The 19949-nt window shown below is 38.2% G+C and overlaps 1 protein-coding gene and 1 pseudogene across 4 annotated transcripts in view; both read left to right on the top strand.

Moving 5' to 3' along the window:
• The window catches only part of MECOM (MDS1 and EVI1 complex locus), a 633666-nt gene that overhangs the window by 281979 nt on the left and 331738 nt on the right, over nt 1–19949 (top strand). The gene's annotated exons all lie outside the window — the stretch shown is intronic.
• On the top strand, nt 18204–18343 carry LOC130020209 (uncharacterized; annotated as a pseudogene).

Below are 19949 nucleotides of genomic sequence, written 5' to 3'. Positions count from 1 at the left end.
CACTACCAATAATTGCTTCCTTGAAGGAAACTGCTTTGCGCAAGACTCACAGACTTGATTCTTGGGAGGAAATATATTTGTTAGTTGCATAATTGCTGAGATTGGGAGAAGCTACTGTTTCCTCTGTTTGTTCATTTTCTACATTTCCCACATGCTTCCAGTTTCATATTCATGGGTTTTCAGAAATGAAAGGAAAATATCCAGCCCCCTCATGGAAGGTCACAGATGTGGCCATTGTGGGATTTCTGCAAGGGTGGGAGTAGAACTAGGTCTTCTGCTTCTCAAGACAGAGACTTTTCTAGGATATCATTATCACACTGCTGGGGACAACTGCTGAAATTGGTGAGGAGAGCCATAAATTTGAGAAAATAGGGTCTGATGTCTGGTTTGGCCTGATCATTAAATGATTATTTTAAAGAAGGATTAAATTTGATGATTCTGTTGGTCACTTCTCCCTCTTGATTTTGTCCTGTTAAGCATATTTTGTGACTAAAAGAAAGGGCTATAATTCCCATGTGCTCGCAGGAGAAAGAAGCATGATTACAAAGGTGTTTCTATATTGGAATGTAATCAGTGAGATGCAACGGAGCCACTCTGGAGTTTAATGAACTCTTCTTGATGCTGTGCTGACATTTTGCCTTAGAGTCATTTGGTAGTGCTTGGAGTTTAAACCTAGAATCTTCACACCTGTCCTTCCTTTATTTATTTTTTATTTTTTAAATTTTTTAAAATTTTTTTATTAGTGAAACACCATGAGGTACGGTTATAGACTTATAAATTTTTGTGCTTGGGTTTCAGTTATACAATGATCAAGTACCCATCCCTCCACCAGTGCCCATCCTCCACCACCACGGGTCCCAATATCCCTCCCATCCCCCAACCCTCCCCCCCCCATCCCACCCTGCCTCTGTGGCAGGGCATTCCCCCTTGTTCTCTCTCTCTTCTTTTGGGTACTGTGTTTTGAAAGAGAGGCATTGAGTGGCAATCATGTTTGGTCTATAGACTACTTTTAGCATGCTTTTCCAACCCTGGGAGGGTCCTCACAACACCTTTTATTTGGTGCTCTCTTCTCTATCTGAGCTTCCTTTTCACCTAGCACGTGTGGCTGGCCTTCAAGTCATGGAGCAAAATTCCTGACACTAATCTCAGCCATTCCTGGGTGTTAGTCTCCCTTTTTGTTGCTTTATGTTCCCCAGATGAATGCAATCTTTCTCACACCTGTCCTTGATTCCTGAAAACAGGCACCATCAATTTATTTGTTTTTTTTAATTCCCTAATAAGATGGCAAGACTTTACTGGAAAAAAACTATATGAGATTAGATTTTGCCCTACAAATTCTAGATTTGGGAAGTGTTCACACAAAAATTAAATGCTTTTGACAGTTATCTAATACTTGCTTAAGAAAGTCAAAGGTCTTAATGACCTCTCTGAATTTCTCAAACGATTTTGCTGCTGTCTTATTTCACTTGCTCTAGAGAAATAGGTGTTCAGGCCTCCAGTAGTATTTCTGCCTTTATTGGCAAATACAAATTCTTGTTAAACTCCCAGCCTCCTGGTATCCCTGGACTGTTTCCTAGAACTTCTCACCTCTGTCATGTTCCCTGATGAGCTGAAGATCAACTTTTCTCAGAGGTTTTACTAATTTTTCTGTGGCTGTGATTGTTCTTATTCTTTTGTTATAGCTATGTGCTTTTAGTTTTTTAAAAATTCAAAAAGTCATTGTGTTTCTAAAATTATGTTTGAATTTACTGTGAAAGTTGCTAGAAGACATCACTGGTGTTCTCTTGACTACAAAATAAACACAAAAATAAATACTCAATTGTAGATAGTGTTTCTGGAGTTGAAATTCAATGGTCACTGAACAGAACGACTGAAACTTTTTAAAGAGAAAATCTCTGACCCAAATTGAAAGGTTGTTCCAGTCCTTTGAAAATCCAGTGGTTGGTTTGCAGTCAAATGAAGAATAGTGACATTCCTACATCATTCAGTTAATATCACTTTGTTGAGATCATAATGTTTCTATTTTTCACACCCACCTCACACAAGTCTTTTTGCATTCATTTTCAAGTCGAGCATTATCATAATTAATATTTAAAAAGGGATTTTAACTGGGAATTGATGAGACATGTTGGCGTTCGCCTTCATTTTCTTTGGAAAATGTTTATTTTTCTTGTCAGCTGCAGTGGAAGGAACCTGCTGTGAAAACCGATAGATCCCAGCTGTCAGGAGTATTTGTCTGCTGTTATTTTGATGGCATATCCATGATATTGCCACAAGAATGTCACAAAAGTTAAGCGAGAACACAGGGAACATCATCATGTGGAAGACAGCATGGGTGTTCAGGAGTAAGATCATTGTACCAAAAATAAGCCTAAGAATTCTTTAACATAATATTTATGTAAGGTGCATATGGCACACTGGCCTTGGAACTTTTGAGTATGATAGGACCTGAGCAGAGGACCTGGATCTTGTATTAAAATGCCATCTGCAGCAACAATATGCAATTATGACCCGTGAGACTCAATCACAGCATCGAGGTGGTAGATTCATACTTCCTCCACAGCGATTTCAGGAGCAAGACTCACAAAGCAATTCTGTTCTTGGGTTTTACCAGGCATGCTGAATCAGTGCTAGACTGATCTTCTTACAGAAGGAATTTTCTTTAGCATGAAATATCTAGCAGAGAGTTTCAAGAAAGTCATTTTATAAACATTCCTCCTTGTGGTTAGTTTGGGATCTGGATTCATTGGAGAGCAATATCTTCCCTTTTGGTTTTATGACTGGCCATCTTTTTCTTAATGCTTAAGAAAAGAGCTTTGCCAAACATATTTTTCTCTTGGCATTAGTGTCTTTTGGAAAGTGAAAGTGAAAATTACTGTTTCATATGTCATTTAATAGTTTCACCTGTAAAGAAGGCACTTTAATTTACATAGGCTTATTCACATTTCTATCACAGATTTTATATAGAGAAAAGACAAAACATTTTCTTGACCACAGATTAGTTCATTTAATATTTTCTAGGAATTGGAAACTGCAGAAGAAAAGATAAAATAATAATGTTAATGTTTCTCATTGTTCATTGGTTTTCCCTGAAATAGTTGTTCTGTGAGTTCAGGAAAATCCTTTAAAAACAATCCAAAGATAATTGAAGAAAAAGGAAAGCTGTATTTTAAGAGGGTAGAGTGGATGAAACTGGTAAAATCTTGTTTGTGCTATTTATTCATTCCTACACACAGTTCCACAACTTAATTTCTTAAATGTGGAAGAGAAATGTCGAATGCTTTTTCTTATTTTCCCAGCACTGTTCTCTTCTCTGATGATAAATATTATTTTGCTCCAGGTTATAGAAATCACAGAACCTCAGTCTCTAGGAGGAAAAGACATTTCATGGACCTCCCTCACTGCCTTTCCATCTAAGAAGGTGCTCATGTACAAAGGACACAATATATGAGTGTGGTTCTCCTAAGTTTCCAAAGGCTATGTCAGTAAGATCCCCAAAGAGAAGTTGACCATTATTCTACCACTGTCAGCAATAGTTGATGGAGGACAAACGTTTGATACTTAAAACATGCTTGACAAAAGCTCAGTCTTTCCTCCACAACGTTCCCCACATGTATTAGGAAACAAATTAATGCAAATATAATTCAATTGAAGTACGATGTTAGGGTAGTTGTTCTGTCACAACTTTTTTTCAGGTGGCCATTCTCTGGGTAATTTTTGTGCTAAGCCATTTTGGATTTCATCTGACATGATGGTAGTTGAGTGGTGTGTCCTTGGTGCATGGAAAATTGACGTGAAAAATGACTTATTGTTATCTGAAAGTTCTTCAGTTTCTAAATTGTAAGACAGATTAGGCCCCAGATTTTTGAGACTTTAGTATCAATAATGTAAATTCATAATGTCTAAATTTGTCTATATTCACACATATCAACAAAGAGAATATTCTTTTCTGTAAAAGTAGGTTGTGCAGGTAGTAAGAAAATATGTCTACTGCTCTGAATTTAAGTTACTTCCTCTGAAGTGTCTTTAAAATTATAACAATCAGCTTAATTATAAAAATAAGCTTAACAATAGGATGGATACTTTATCTTTTGAATCAACAGAGAAATTGTTAGTTAATTCAAATGATATTTACCATGGTTGGTGAAGAAAATTGTCCTTTGTAGTAATGCTAATGTTACAGGATAACTTTAATGAGGGTTGAACATTTATTATTTATATATTTATTTATTTATTTATTGCTTTTTGGGTCACACCCAGTGATGCACAGGGGTTACTCCTGGCTCTGCACTCAGGAATTACTGAGCGGCGCTCAGGGTACCATATGGGATGCTGAGAATTGAATCCGGGTTGGCTGCGTGCAAGGCAAATGCCCTACCTGCTGTGCTATCACTCCAGCCTCAAACATTTACTATTTTTTTAAAAATTAATTTTTTATTATTTTATTTTTATTTTTTATTAGTGAAACACCATGTGGTACAGTTGTTGACCTTACAAGTTTTTGTACCTGGGTTTCATTCATACAATGATCAAGTACCCATCCCTCCACCAGTGCCCATTCTGCACCACCAATGATCCCAGTAACCCTCCCACCCCGCCCATACCCCCATCCCATCCCACCTCTGTGGCAGGGCATTCCCTTTTGTTCTCTCTCTCCTTTTGGTTGCTAAGTTTTGCAAAAGAGGCATTGAGTGTCAAAGAAACTTTCAGCATGTATCTCCCATCCTGGAAGAATCCTCCCAACATTCTTTACTTGGTGTTTCCTCCTCTGTTTGAGCTGCCCTTTCCTGTAGCATGTGCTTAAAAAGTGAAAAGTCATTCTTGCTGTGATTCTTCTATTTTGGAAGTAAGTAAATATGTTTAAAATGAGATAAATAGAAAAATATTGCTTTGTGCTCAGTTTAAATTGGAGGAATCTTGAACTACAGGTAGCATGTAAAAATGTGTTACAAAACAGACTCATTGGGAGTTTGGGCCTAGATGGATCGAACATCATTTTTTAAAAAATTACTAAAAATAAGAGCCTGGCGTGACGTATTCGATATGCCAAAAACAGTAACAACAAGTCTCACAATTTGTTGTGAGACGTTACTGGTGCCTGAGCAAATCCATGAACAATGGGAGGACAGTGACAGTGATTAAAAATAATCATCATACTGCACCCTAAAAATCTTGCAAACCCACAGAGTCTTTGCATATAAATGGTGGTTCTCTTATGGAAAAATGGAAGACACAAAGAAAATGCAACAAAAGAATTATTTCAGAATTTTTAAAGAGATGTCCATTTAGAAATTGAAATGATTTCTTTTATGGTTTTGTTAAATTATTTCACAAGATAAAGTAAACCTATAACATATCATTTGCAATTTTTGTTTAAAAAAATGAACCCTTTCTCAACTTGAACCTGTAGGTTAGTGAGATACTATTTGTTCAACATGACAGATGAGGTGACTATAACCCAGAGAAATTGGGTGATTTCTCCCACTGTCACATAGCTAATAAGTGGTTGATTCGAGGGAATTTAAATCTAGGTTATTTCCATGTCTTGCACTCTGATCCCTGCCCATGGATGTCTGAAACTGTTCTATTTTGTTTCGACCTGTGAGTTTGTTACTTAACATATATGGACATCACCATATCCTTTCCTTATAAAGGATATAAGTAAACATGTATTTTTTTAATGTATCTTTCAGAATACCATACTGCATGCTACAAGTTTACAAGATTGCCACCCTACACTGTTGTGGAATCTATCTGCTTAAGTAGTTTAGGCATTACTTTAGGAATTTTACCTTTTCTCTTTTTAAAGAATCATTAGAGCCCCCTTGAAAGGTGTTGTTCTATTGTTTTTACAGCTGAATACAGACCGGAGACCCAGCTTGATTAGATTACTTGCCTGAGGTCAGTGGTTAGCATATAACCAACCAGGCTTGAAAGTTAGGTTTGTTTCTATCTGTAACTTCTGCTCCTTTTATCATTGCTAAAATCCTCATGGAATAAAGAATTAGTCATTGCTCAATAATTTCAAAAATCTTTATTATCTCACAAGATATATTAGAAAACTCAGAAGATATTAGAAAAATTGAAACATTGAGGGCCTCAGATTTGTGAAGCCCGAATAATTTTTTTCATAAAGATTCTTAAAACTTGCTCTCTTGTTTTGCTTGTTAGAGAGACGTTTTCCTTTCTTGAATATTAATTCCTTGTCCCATGCTATGAGAGAGTTGAGGAGCAGGAAAAGGCTGTCTGGCTCAGGGGGACCCGGCTGCTATTTAGTCTGGCTGTTTCATGACATTGCATGTCGATTGATTATTCTGCCTATCATGTGTTGACATATTTTGCTTGCTATCCTGATTACACATTGGGAGTGCTAATTCTTTTATTAGGTTGGAGTTCAAAGGTGCTCATCTGTCAACAAAACATCTCTCATTTCCTGGCATGCTTGGCCTCCTCTTCTATCTGTCATTTTTATACCTTCTCAGAGGTGTCCCTCTAGTTTCTGGTCCTGGTTCAATAGCAAAGGTCTTGAAGCATTTTCCTTCATAGCGTGTTATTTTGTATAGTTTGGGGGAGTAAATTCTTTAGAGATATGCAGACTATTGGCATTTCATATACTCTATCTCACTATATCCTGCTCTTTGATTTAACAACTCTGTCTAAGCCTTGGACTTGACAGAAAGGTCAGTTTCTGAGACCAGTAAATAAATAGATACAAACCTGGACTTTGAGTATTTTGTAGCATTCTAGTGTACCATCAGGAAACTGACACCCAGGAAGAAGAATCTGAGGAATGGTGACTCCATTACAAAGAACAATTATGAAAGATGACTTAATCCAAAAGAAATTTTTATCACATCTGTATAAATCTTAACATAATATGTATACTATATGCTGGGTATAATATCTTTTATGGAGACGTTACTGGGCCCGCTCGAGCAAATCGATGAACAACGGGAGGACTGTGACAGTGACTTACATATAGATCCGTTTTGAATTGAAAATATACCTACTTATGTATACAAATGTGTAACATTTAAACTGTAACAAAATACTCATTTTAAATTTGAATCATAAGTAGAAATACCTGACAAAGTTATCTTTCAGATTGTATATAATCAAATATTTTGAAGTTAATTTGAGGTATTTCCCCTAAAAGCAGCATGTCCTTCTTAAAAGAAGATTGGCAACATGTCAAAACTATTTTTAATTGTAACTTATATTACAGCTTCGATTTTTTTCACGTCTCATTTAGAAGTTTCTCGAGATAATAATAAAAATGAATGTTGTAATATTGAAAAAGATAGTACAGGAGTTTAAAGTTTTTGCCTTGCATGAAGCTAACCCTGATTTGATCCTTAGTATAACCAGGCAAGTACCTTGAGCACAAAGTCAGGAATAAATCCTGAGCATCTCCAGGTGTGCCACAATAACCAACCCCCATGGCTCCTACAAATGAGTATGGTATCATTGTAATAGATTACAAAAATATTGTTGTAAATTAGTAAGATCTACAATGATTACCAATTTTTTTCTATAAATTCCTATAACGCTTTAATGACTGAGTATTCATTTTTTTCTTTTTTGTGTTTTGTTTTGATCAACTCAGCTGTGCTCAGGGCTTGCTTAAGGTTCTATATTTAGAGATCACTTCTGATACTGCTTGGGGGTATCTGGGACCAAAATGGGATCTTCTGTGTGCAAGGCAAGCACCGTATTCCCAAACTATTTCCTCAGTACTATTAGTCTTCACTTTTCACATAAAACATACAGAAATGGTGAGTAGTTGCAGATAAATAGGTGTAGTTGCCTTTTAAACAATTAGGTCATCCTTCTGGAGACATAAAGTAAAAAAATCAGCAATCCCCTACTGGAAAAGAAAGAACCATGGAAGTTATTGTCAATGTTTAATAAGTTCATCTGTTTTCTGATAATTTGGGTATTGTGATAAAATTAGTAGAATAAGGTAGAAAAATAATGGTGTGAAGATCTTAAGCTTGGGATTAAATAGAGTGGGTTGGCGGGGCAAAGATTAGACACACAATCTCTTTGAGTTTGCTTTTTATATGTCAAATGGGGTGATTGCGTGTGTATAAAGTAGTGTTTTTGGTGGAAGAGTAAATCAAATGGTATAAATTTTATAACTTGTAATCATTATGATCCTTAGATATTTCACAAAAGTTAGAAATTTGATTTCCAACTTTGTATTGACCCTATCTATAACAACTTTATAATATGAACTAAAGTGCTCTTTATCAGCCTTGAATGGCTTTTCTTGAATTTATATGCATATGGTGCTATGCTGATTATGGCACAAAGCATGCTATATAAATGTGGCTCTTTCTAGGAATTTACTTTCACAATCACACAGAGATTGATGGATTCATAGAATATGAGCTGGAAGGGACCCTGGGGGCTCTCTTGCATTCAGTAATTTTACAGACAAGGAAATAGATTCCCAGAGAGATGAAAAGACTTGTTCAGAATTTCCAAGTTAATTAGTGACAGTGCCAGGGACAAGAACTGGGTTTCTAGAAGCTTAGTTTATTGTTCTTATTTATCCACCTCTCCCGTTTAGGAAATGAAAGATTATGGTGGTGTCCTTGAAGGGATGTTTCTCAGGAAGAACTATTTCAAAATGCTCTAGTCTTCGAGATGCAGTTCATCAGAAATAGAAATCCATACGATGCAAGGAAATGTGATTGCAGTGTAGAAGTATGGATCGTGGTGCCAAACCACAGCCAGAGATGTCTTCCCAAGGTGACCAATAATCGTCATCATTCCCCATACTTCTTTCTCAACGATCTAATTAAATCAATCAACATTTTCTTGTAATTCATACAACGTGTTTTGTAAATACAAATTCAAGCCACTCTCCCTACATTTGTTCAGTCCTAATCATTCGGAGCCACCCCTCAGATGTAGAGCTGGACTTTTCCTTCTTATGTGGACTCTGAGAGATTTTGAAAATTCAAGTGGCAGTTTACTGGGGAAGGGGTAAAAGGGGAGGAATTAACTAATAGTAAACATTAAAAGAGTCAAAATAATGGGCTCTGTTCTGCAAGCATACCAGATATATGTCTAGATATGATTGATTTGTGTTCTGTAGATATTTACAATCTTTAATATTATTCCACAAGGTCAACAGCAGTCACTTAATCCTTAGGAATCCCTCTTCTGCAAGAACCAGAATTTCTTCTCACTGCACAAGCTATATACTTCCATAATAAAATTGATCTTAGTAAGTTCAAAAGACTTATTAAATAAATACTGCACTTTAGTATAGCTTTTGTTATGAAAACATATAAATTCTATTATGCATATCTTAATCTAGTTGTTATGTAATTCATTTTTATATCACTCCCAGCAGTGGTCAGGAGTCCAGGGACATTTTCAGTGATGTTCAGGACCCACTTGGTGCTTGGGGATCTCCAAGTCTATGTCCAGTACTGCTAATGGGGCAGGGAGTTTGTGGTGACTGAAAATCTAACCCAGGACCTTAAACATGCAAGACATATGCTCTATCAATGTGACACTTATTTACCATTTTGTATCTTTACTATATAGAACAGTTCTATGATTTATCATTGCTCCTTTACTCTATGAAATCATATTTATGAAATTCCTCAGAGACGTTTGCAAGGGAGGGCCGGAGGGGAGAAGTAGAAGAAACCCTTCTGATCCTGTTGTCTAGCAAAGCAAGAGAATGTGCAAAAGCTGTGACCCAAGCATTCACAAACTGTTATCTTCCCTTGGGAGAAGCCAGAGTGGCCATTCTACGGTGCTGTAAGTCTGGCTATTCATTAAAAATTAATTCAAGGCTAAATCATATCACTGAACAATGGATCTGGAGCCCCAGATCTGTGTGTCAGAGAGAGAGAGGGCTGTAGCAGGGCCAGGTTGTTTTATTTAGTGGGGTCTGTGTCAGGCGGACAAGGGGAAGGGGAGGTTTCCTTGGAGGCTTTTGTAAAGCTCTGTGTTTCTTCTGGGGGCCCGATTAGAATAATCAGCGGCCTTGGGAAATTCACACGGTTTTGGTGGGACTGTGATCCATCATCATCCATCATACTTGTGCGCTGGGTGACTGAGGAGCCAAATACCAGGCCGGCGGGGTGGCCAGAGTGCTTTTCTGTGTGCAGCTCTCTGGTCTACCGGGCAGGGCTCTGGGCAGCCTGGCAGAGGGAGGGTCTGGGCGGGCTGTAGGGGAGCAAACCTCTTCCGTTAGCCCGCACTGGGGGCCTTTCCCAGCAGCCCACATAGGTGACAGTTTTGGAATAGGAAGGAACAGTAAAGCACTTGAAAGATTTTTTTGGATTGTTTGTGTTGGATTTCCTTGGTTGAAATTATGTATTGCTGGGTTTGTTTGGGGTTTATCTTTCACTTATTTGGGGTTAGTGTGTGAAAAACCTTTCCTGATAATTTTCTCTTTGTCCCTTTCTTATGCATTTGTGCTGCTGTGGGAATGACAGGTATGGGGGTGTGTTTGTGTGAAAGTGTATGAATGTGAGAGTCTATGACTATATACGTGTCCATGAAGTCCATGGATGTATGTGTGTGTTTTTGTGTGTGTATATGTGTGTGTGGGAGGGGGGAGATATTGTAAGTACTGTAAGGTATTAGCTAATAAAACCCTCGATATATATTTATGTTCTTAGTAACTTTTCTCACTTTTTTTTATCCTAGGGAAAATGTGTTTCTTAACTATTTCAAAAATGTATTACAACCCTGGAATTAGGATAGTAGGGTCTTTTTCTATAGAAACATATTTATTAAATTATGATCTCAGTGTGAGAAAGTCCTGGTTAAGACTGAGTTGCTCAATAATGACTAATTTGGTCTCTTAGCTCCCAAGAAACGTTGACAGCTATTTGTGTAAATCCTTATCCTCTTCTTTTCTGTTCGTTTTTCTTCAGGAGACTGGGGGGGAGTGTCAAATAATAGTAAGTGTACACATTTTAACCAAATTCATAGATGTTTATCAGTTAGTGGAATATAGTTAACATTTTCCTTTTTCTGTTTAGAGGATATTATAGTTACTATAGTTACTAATAAGATAATTTTATAAGGTTATTATAGTTACTAATACTTATAAATGTTATGTGTGTGTGAGAGAGAGAGAGAGGAGAGGGGAATTTATTTTTATTTATTTTTAATTTATTTGACCAGTGTCTTAATCACTTGTCATTATGTAAGTTAATGTGAGTCTCTGCTATTTTAAGTTAATTCTATGTACTTTGGGTGGGAATCATATGGGAGATGCTCTCACTAAAAGTAGTTTGTCACTTTCTTTGGATGGTGCAGACATGTCATAAAATAAATAGGTGCTTTTTTTAGTTTATATTTCTTCTTTTACATTTACTAAATGAATATCCAAAGCAGAACCTCCAGATATAAATTTCAATTTGACAAATTTGTGTGTGTGTGTATGTGTGAAAATGTGACAAATTAAGTTACAAGTAGGAGACTCTATACATGTGCATCCTGATGCAATTCTAATGGTAACTATGGAACCAATCTTAAGATATTGGACCTAAATTAAAACAATCATAGCTGATGTTAAAAAATAAATAATACTCCAACTCTACCCTTTCCAACCTCTCTTTAACTTTTTTACCAAGAAAATTCATAGCCACATGATACCAGATCAAACGGTGACTTTGGGGACAGGAAGCGCCTGATTCGAGGCATGTGTGCATTGGGAGTCACATATATGCTGGCACTGAATCCCTGGCGAGGAGAGGGGAGTGTCCCAAATGGGACTGGCCATTGCTTTCCTGCATTCCCTCGTGTGTTTTTAAAATTATCTTAGTAACTCAGAAAGTAATAATGTTTATTGGAGTTAAATGTTAAGGAAAATACTGCATTGAATGTCTTATTGGGCACTTTTTTCTGTACATACAAGAATATTTTTTACCTTCTATTTCTGTGCCAATCTTCTGATATTCACTGAGTTTTCCATCAGGGAAAGGGCCCTTGGCCTCTAATGCTATCATTTTATAGGTACCCAGAGTTCCCTTCTATTTTCCTAGGGCTTTTATTTCAGAGTTTAGTGTACAAAATTTTTCTTCTCCTCCTTCATAAGTATCTCTATCCTGATAAAAAGGCAGGCTCACTTATCAACAACGAAGTAATTAATGATATTTCTAAAGGTATTGGCTCATTGGGGTTTATTTTATCCCTTACCTTTCTTTTGTCATAAAATTCTCATTTTTACTTTCCACATCTCTCTGTCTTTCATTTTTCAATCATCCACAGTTTCTGTGATTTTTCTAAGCATTTTGGGGTTCCCATGGGTGTTAAAATAGCTTGTGACTGGTCTATCAGATGCCTCATATGTCATCCTTTTTAAACAGCACTGTCCTCCCATTGTTCATCGATTTGCTCGAGCGGGCACCAGTAACATCTCACAACAAATTGTGAGACTTGTTGTTACTGTTTTTGGCATATTGAATACGTCACTGGGAGCTTTCCAGGCTTTGCCGTGCTGGCGAGATACTCTCGGTAGCTTGCCGGGCTCTCCGAGAGGGACGAAGGAATCAAACCTGGGTCGGCCATGTTGGCCGTGCAAGGCAAAATGCCTTACCCACTGTGCTAGTGAACATCATAAAACACAGTTCTAATTTTTGCCCAGTTCTCCTTGCAAAGTCCCTTCGCTAGCATTCCCATTTGTAAGAAGAGAGGCCAAACTCTAGCCTATGACTCGCAGTGCTTGGACTTTGTCTTTCCATTAGCCACATGTCTGTTTGACTTCTTTCCTGCTCCAAGTCAGTACTGAGGAACTCTAGCCTGATGCAATACTGTTTTATCCTTCTATGTTTTTCTCTATACTTTTCTTCTGCGAATGAGCTGTTTTCCATCTGGGAAACTCCTGGAATACTTCAACTTCAACACCACTCTCATGTGCCACCATCTCTGGGTAGGCTTTTCTAACGTTTCCAACCTTCACGTTGAATGAATTCTCTCTGCTATACCTTACCTACAGTTTATTGTTTTGGTGTGCTGTATTGAATAGAATATTTATCTCCTGGACTGTGACACTTTGACAATAGTAACGGGGTCAGTTACTTCTAGAGTGAAAATTTGTATGGTGTCTCTATTGTTCCATGCTGTAATTATAACTGCCCATTGGAAAGGTATTGGTCTGTGGTTTGGAGGATGCTTGAAAATGTCTTTGTCTTGACTCCAAGGAATGCTGCTAAAATGGGAACAATTTAGTTATGAGAACAAGTTGGGTCAGGGATAGTGTTTGAAGTGGGGGAATGGAGATTTAGGCCTTAGTCTATCATATCCACTGGAACTGAGGGGGAGGTGTGCATGTGGTGTGTGTGTGTGTGTGTGTGTGTGTGTGTGTGTGTGTGTGACGTGTTGTCTGGGGTTTGGCAGAGTGGAGACACCAGTGCTGATGGTCCCCAGATCACCACACTTAACAGCAGACCCCATAGGTTATTAAAGCTGAGAGCCTATCTAGGAAGATTAGCAGGAGGAAGTGCTTTAACCACGAAGCAAACAGGCAGTCGCTTGATTAGTGCCTCAGACATGGTACAGCACCGTGGTGTTGGGTTTCCACCTTAACTATTACTAGGATATTTGAGATCTGGAGCTTTGGTTCTAGCCTGACCTTGCCTTTGGTTTCTGAATCCATATTTCAGAAACGGGCCTTGCTCGCTCCTGAGTCTGCATTTCCCCATAGTGAGTTTTCTGCCCTCTGTTTTTGGACATTTGAAAGGGATGCTGGAAATTAACCCATCTGGTACTTGTTTAGATGGGGAATCCTAGAGAGCTTCTTGTAGTGGAAGAGCACGGTAGCAAATATATCTTTACGGTAATGTGTTTTAAATCAAAAGGGCTCCATATTTTCCCCTGTGTTTGAATGTGACATTCTTGATCATTCCAGACCCACCTGTCTGAGAACAGAGGAATCAAAAACAGGAGTCATTCTCAAATTTCACTTCCATTTAATCCATCACAGAAACGTACTGGCTTTTCACTGTATGTGCATAAAAAATACACCAGGACATTTAAACAAAGTGGCACAGATCATCCGCAGATCAACTGGGAATGACGGCTCAATCAAACAAATGTATGTTGAGAATTTCCACAGGGCCGCTCTCACAGCAGTCAAGTCAAATTTGTTTAGTATACATGAGTTAACTGCTTAGGAACACTCACGATTCTGCATGCCAGATGATGACTTTTCTAGGTAAACATCCATTTAGCAGCATATATCCATCCACGAAAGTGTTGGCGCGATTTTGATCTATTCTCTTGGACTCCTGAAATGATGACTTCATTCCACTGGCAGCCACCTACCGAACCCACACATGCACCATTTAGGCTAAAAAAAGGGGGAAACGAAGCTGTACACTTATTTTAAAATGTAATATAATCATCCAAAAGGTAGAAGAAATTCCATGAAATTGACAGGCCATTTCACTTTTCTGACAAGCAATAATGCAAGCATCATTAAAATGGATGTCAAATTGCTGGGCAGGGAAGCAGCAGGAAAAATATCTACTTCATTCCCAGTATTTGAAATGGAATGTCGGGTATTTATCTTACTTCAGTCTAAACTTGGAAGCCATCCTTTCTTGGGACATGGGGGCTTCAAGCTCTATTTAGTAAATTGGAATTTCAGAATCATATTCTAACTATAAAAAAATTTTGGTTTCTGCAGAAGAGTATTTTAAAATTTATCTTATTATTACCATTGATAAATTTACTTATTTTCTTTTTTATTGTCTTGTGGTCCTCTAACTGTGGTCACTGCATGCATAGAGATCACTTTCAGCAATACTCCACTCATTGCTGTCATTTGTGGTAATGATGCTTGTGGATAAATCAACCCTTGAAATCTATCTGAGATTCAGGTATGTAGTGCAACTCTCAAAACGAAAGCAAAGGGTATGGTAATCCCGGGAGTCATCAGTGCTAAACTATCAGTGCTTGGGGCAGGGTGTGAAGATGTGGTGCCAAGGATCGAACTTGGGAGCTCATGTATGTAAGGCATCCCCCCAGGTCCTTGCTTATTTCTTTTTAATGATGCTACTCAAAGCTTTATTAAGTCGGGTATATTTCTTTTTTTGGTGGTAGTGATGGGGTTTGGGGCACCCTGGTAGCATTCAGAACGTACTCCTGACTCTACTCAATCATTATTTCTTGCAGTACTTGGGGGGGCATATGTGGCATTGGGGATCAAGCTAGGGTTGGCCATATGTAAGGCAAAGACCTTAACCTTGTATACTCCTGTGGTATTTCTCCAGTCCTTAGGTACACTTTTTAAAGTCTGTACTAAAATGGCAAGGATTTTATAAAGCAGTTAAAGGTAATTTTTGATGAAAATATAAAATTTTGCGCTGATAAAATTTCTCTCTTATAAAATTCTCCTCAGGTGGTGAAATTACAGCTCCATTTTCTGATTAATTAATAAAACTTCCATTCTTTTTTAAGTAGGGAATTCACATTGCATGGGCAGGGGCCATCTTCAAAGAGAGATTTCCGGAATTTCCTTTTCTGGGGGATAATCATGTGAGATTTGTAGAAAATGTCTTTGTTTCTTCACTTATACCTGGAGAATAATACTTGCTAACAGATGTTATAAATAATTGAGAATATATAAATGTCTGGGAAATCCATTTTCCAGTGGTGACAAGATGCTTGTGGATAACATCATCCTTAGAATTCTAAGATTTAAATATGTAGTGCAACTATCAAACTGAAATCCTTTATAACTAGCATTTTTTTAAAGCTGATTCAATTTGAATTTGAGGATCCACTATAGTCATAGAACTATGAGGAGGGTATAAAATTTCAAGGAAATTCTGCCTTTGTCCTAAAGTAGCTAAAAGTTAGAAATGAAAATAGCACAGTGGGTAGAGTGTTTGCCTTACACAGCTAACCCAGGTTCGATTTCTCCGCCCCTCTTGGAGAGCCCGGCAAGCTACCCAGAGTATCCCACCCGCACGGCAGAGCCTGGCAAGCTCCCTATGGCATATTCGATATGTCAAAAACAGTAACAAGTCTCACCATGGAGACGTTACTGGTGCCCGCTCAAGCAAATCGATGAACAATGGGAGGACGGTGCTACAGGACAGTACTACGGTGCTATAGAAGCACCAGGGTAAATGTCAAAATTGTGCTCTGAGGCACATTTTCTCTTCTCTGATATACTAAATGGAAGGAGTTCATTCTGATTTGGGAGGTGGTAGACATGAGAGCTGGAACCCTTAGCAAATGAGGCGGCATTTAACTTTGGCCTGGACAAGCTCCAAATTACACATTTCAAATGCTGTCTCTTCTCTGATGCTTATCCTAGTTAAAAGAGACACCTGCCTCCTACCATGTCACTGCATTATTTCCTGTTGAGCACTTAGCACTGTCTTATATTCTCCATCTCCAATGTCTTGGTTTCCTTTCTCCCTCTGCCACCAGTCTGTAAAGTGTTGGGGAGCATAGAGATCCCTCCCTAGTCTTCCTCACTTTTCTTGGGACATTATTAGGACTTTCTTAGAGAGTAGTGAAATAGAGAATGATGAATTTTAGAGGGATTTTAGACCATTTTAGAGAGTTGTAAGTGAAAAGAATACAAATAGGCCAAACTTCACAGACTACCTTTATGAGTAAGGGATAGACCGATGTGGATAGATGATAGGATGCATTCAAGGGATAAATGAATAAATAGACTATGAACAATTATTAAGATCTTTCTGAGGTTTGGAAAATTGTGGCCAACATTTTTTTCTTTTAATATATTTTTGTTTTTGCTTTTGGGCCACACTTGGTGGTGCTTGGGGCTTACTCTTGTCTCTGTACTTAGGAATCACTCCTGTCTGGTCTTGAAGGTCCATTTGTGGTTCTGAGAATCAAACTTGGATAGGCTATGTGTGAGGCATGTACCCTGTATCCACTCTACTGTTACTCTGGACCCAAACTTTTGTATTTTGTAGCTCAGGTAACATGGTTACAGTAAATGTTTATGGTTTTGATGTTTAAAGTTACTGCACCTCAACACCACCAAAGTATCCAAGACCTCCCACCACTGTCTTTATCACTTCCAGTCTGCCACTGCCTTTCCCTAACTCCCTCTCTGTTTGATACTCTCATTTTTGTAACTAAAGGTTGAAAACTTTTCCTCAGCTTTTTAGAAGACAATTGATGAACTCTGAGACTCCAAAGACTTCCAAAACAAGTGTTAATCTTGATATCAGGAAAAAAATCTTTCTTGGTAGAATGGTAGATACTTAGCAACAGGTCCTCATCCATGAAATTAGTAATGTATTATGATCTTTAATCATTTCTCAGGGTTTAAAAGTAAGACATTGAGGCTGGAGCAATAGCACAGCGGGTAGGGTGTTTGCCTTGCACGTGGCCAACCCAGATTCGATTCCCAGCATCCCATATGGTCCCCCGAGCACCACCAGGGGTGATTCCTGAGTGCAGAGCCAGGAGTAACCCGTGTGCTATGCCAGGTGTTACCCAAAAAGCAAAAAAAAAAAAGTAAGACATAAAGAGTTTTTCTAACATATTATAATTATTATTATAATTATTAATGTGTCCCTAAATGTAGATAAATGGGTTGTAATGTTTAAATTCATGGAGAATACATTAATGCATTAATGTTAATCTACTTAAAACTTTAGCAGCTTGAATTTGGGTGGAATAATTTTAGAGATGTAAGCATTTGGTATAAACCAAGGGTTTTATTTAAAATATAAATTAAAAACAGCAACTATATATGTTTCTGTATTACTTGATCTCATGGGTTTAAAGAAACTTTTTTATAAATCAAACACAGGTGTTTTGATGAACCAGAAGCTTTAAAAATGTTAACTGATCATTTTTTGCTTGTAATTCTGTAAGATAACCTAGTCATTCCAAAATCAACAATCTGGAAGAAAATGATCCAAAATTCAGTACAAGCGCTGAAATTAAATTTAGCTTAGCAGCTGCCTTGCTTTGTAGTAAATACATTCACTGTCACTGTCATTGTCCTCCTGTTGTTTATCGATTTGCTCAAGCGGGCCCAGTAACGTCTCCATTGTGACACTTGTTACTGTGTTTGGCATATTGAATACATCAGGGGAAGCTTGCCAGGCTCTGCCTTGTTGGTGAGATAGTCTCGGTAAGTTGCTGGGCTCTCCGAGAGGGCCGGAAGAATCGAACCTGGCCAGGTCAGCCGCGTGCAAGGCAAACGCCCTACCCGCTGTGCTATCGCTTCTTGGCCTTTTGGCTAAGATCAAGTGTAGTAAATACGTTAATTAATATTAATAAATGTATAGCATATGATGTGTTAAAAGTTGTCAAAATGGCAATACTACCGAAAGCATTGTATAAATTCAATGCAATCCCTATAAGGATACCCATGACATTCTTCAAAGAAATGGAGCAAACACTCTTGAAATTTATATGGAACAATAAGCCCCCACGAATAGCTAAAGCAATTCTTGGGAAAAAGAAAATGGGAGGAATCAACCTCCCGAACTTCAAACTGTACTACAAAGCAGTAATAATTAAAACAGCATGGTACTGGAACAAAGGCAGAACTGCAGACCAATGGAACAGGGTTGAATACACTGACATCTCTCCTCAATCATATGCTCATCTAATCTTTGATAAAGGTGCAAGTAATGTGAAGTGGAGTAAGGAAAGCCTCTTTAATAAATTGTGTTGGCATCACTGGACGGCTACATGCAAAAAAAATAGGCTCAGAACTCTGCCTAACACCATGTACAAAAGTAAGATCAAAATGGATTAAAGACCTCAACATCAGACCAGAAACCATAAGGTACATTGAAGATAAAGTTGGCAAAACCCTCCATGACATTGAAGCTAATGGTATCTTCAAAGATGCCATGCCACTGGCCGAGCAAGTGAAAACAGAGATAGATAAATGGGACTATCTTAAACTAAGAAGCTTCTGCACCTCCAAAGAAACAGTGACCAAAATACAAAGACAGTCTACAGAATGGGAAAGGATATTCACCGAATACACATCTGACAAGGGGTTGATATCCAGGATATACAAAATACTGGTTAAACTCCACAAGAAGAAAACATCCAACCCCATCCAAAAATGGGGCAATGAAATGAACAGAAACTTTCTCAAAGAAGAAATCCGAATGGCAAAAAAGCACATGAGAAAATGCTCTACATCATTAATCATCAGGGAGATGCAGATCAAAACCACAATGAGATACCATCTCACACCTCAGAGACTGGCCCAAATTCAAAAGAACAAAAGCAACCGATGCTGGCGTGGATGTGGCGAGAAAGGGACACTCCTTCACTGTTGGTGGGAATGTCCACTGGTTCAGCCCTTCTGGAAAACAGTATGGACGATTCTCAAAAAATTAGAAATTGAGCTCCCATTTGACCCAGCAATACCACTCCTGGGAATATATCCCAGAGAGGCAAAAATGTATAGTCGAAGTGACATCTGCACTTGTTTGTTCATTGCAGCACTCTTTACAATAGCCAGAAACTGGAAGAAACCTGAATGCCCAAGAACAGATGACTGGTTAAAGAAACTTTGGTACATCTACACAATGGAGTACTATGTAGCTCTTAGAAAAGATGAAGTCATGAAATTTACATACAAGTGGTACAATATGGAAAGTATCATGCTAAGCGAAATGAGTCAGAAAGAGAGGGATAGACATAGAAAGATTGCATTCATCTGGGGGATATAAAGTAACAAAGTATGAGATTAATACCCAAGAATAGCTGAGATCAGCACCAGGAGGATTACTCCATAACTTAGAGGCCAGCCGGGTATCCTAGAGGAAAGGGCAGTTCAGATAGAGAAGGGAGCACCAAATAAAGGATGTTTGGAGGATCCTCCCAGGAGGGGAGATGCATGTCGAAAGTAGACTATGGACTGAACATGTTTGCCACTCAATGCCTCTTTTGCAGACCACAACACCCAAAAGGAGAGAGAGAACACAGGGGATTGCCCT

This window comes from Sorex fumeus, unplaced genomic scaffold, assembly GCF_029834395.1.
Source record: "Sorex fumeus unplaced genomic scaffold, SorFum_2.1 ptg000010l, whole genome shotgun sequence".
Classification (NCBI taxonomy): domain Eukaryota; kingdom Metazoa; phylum Chordata; class Mammalia; order Eulipotyphla; family Soricidae; genus Sorex; species Sorex fumeus.
Note: the sequence above shows the minus strand (reverse complement) of the source record. Positions and strands in the feature narration are given on the sequence as shown.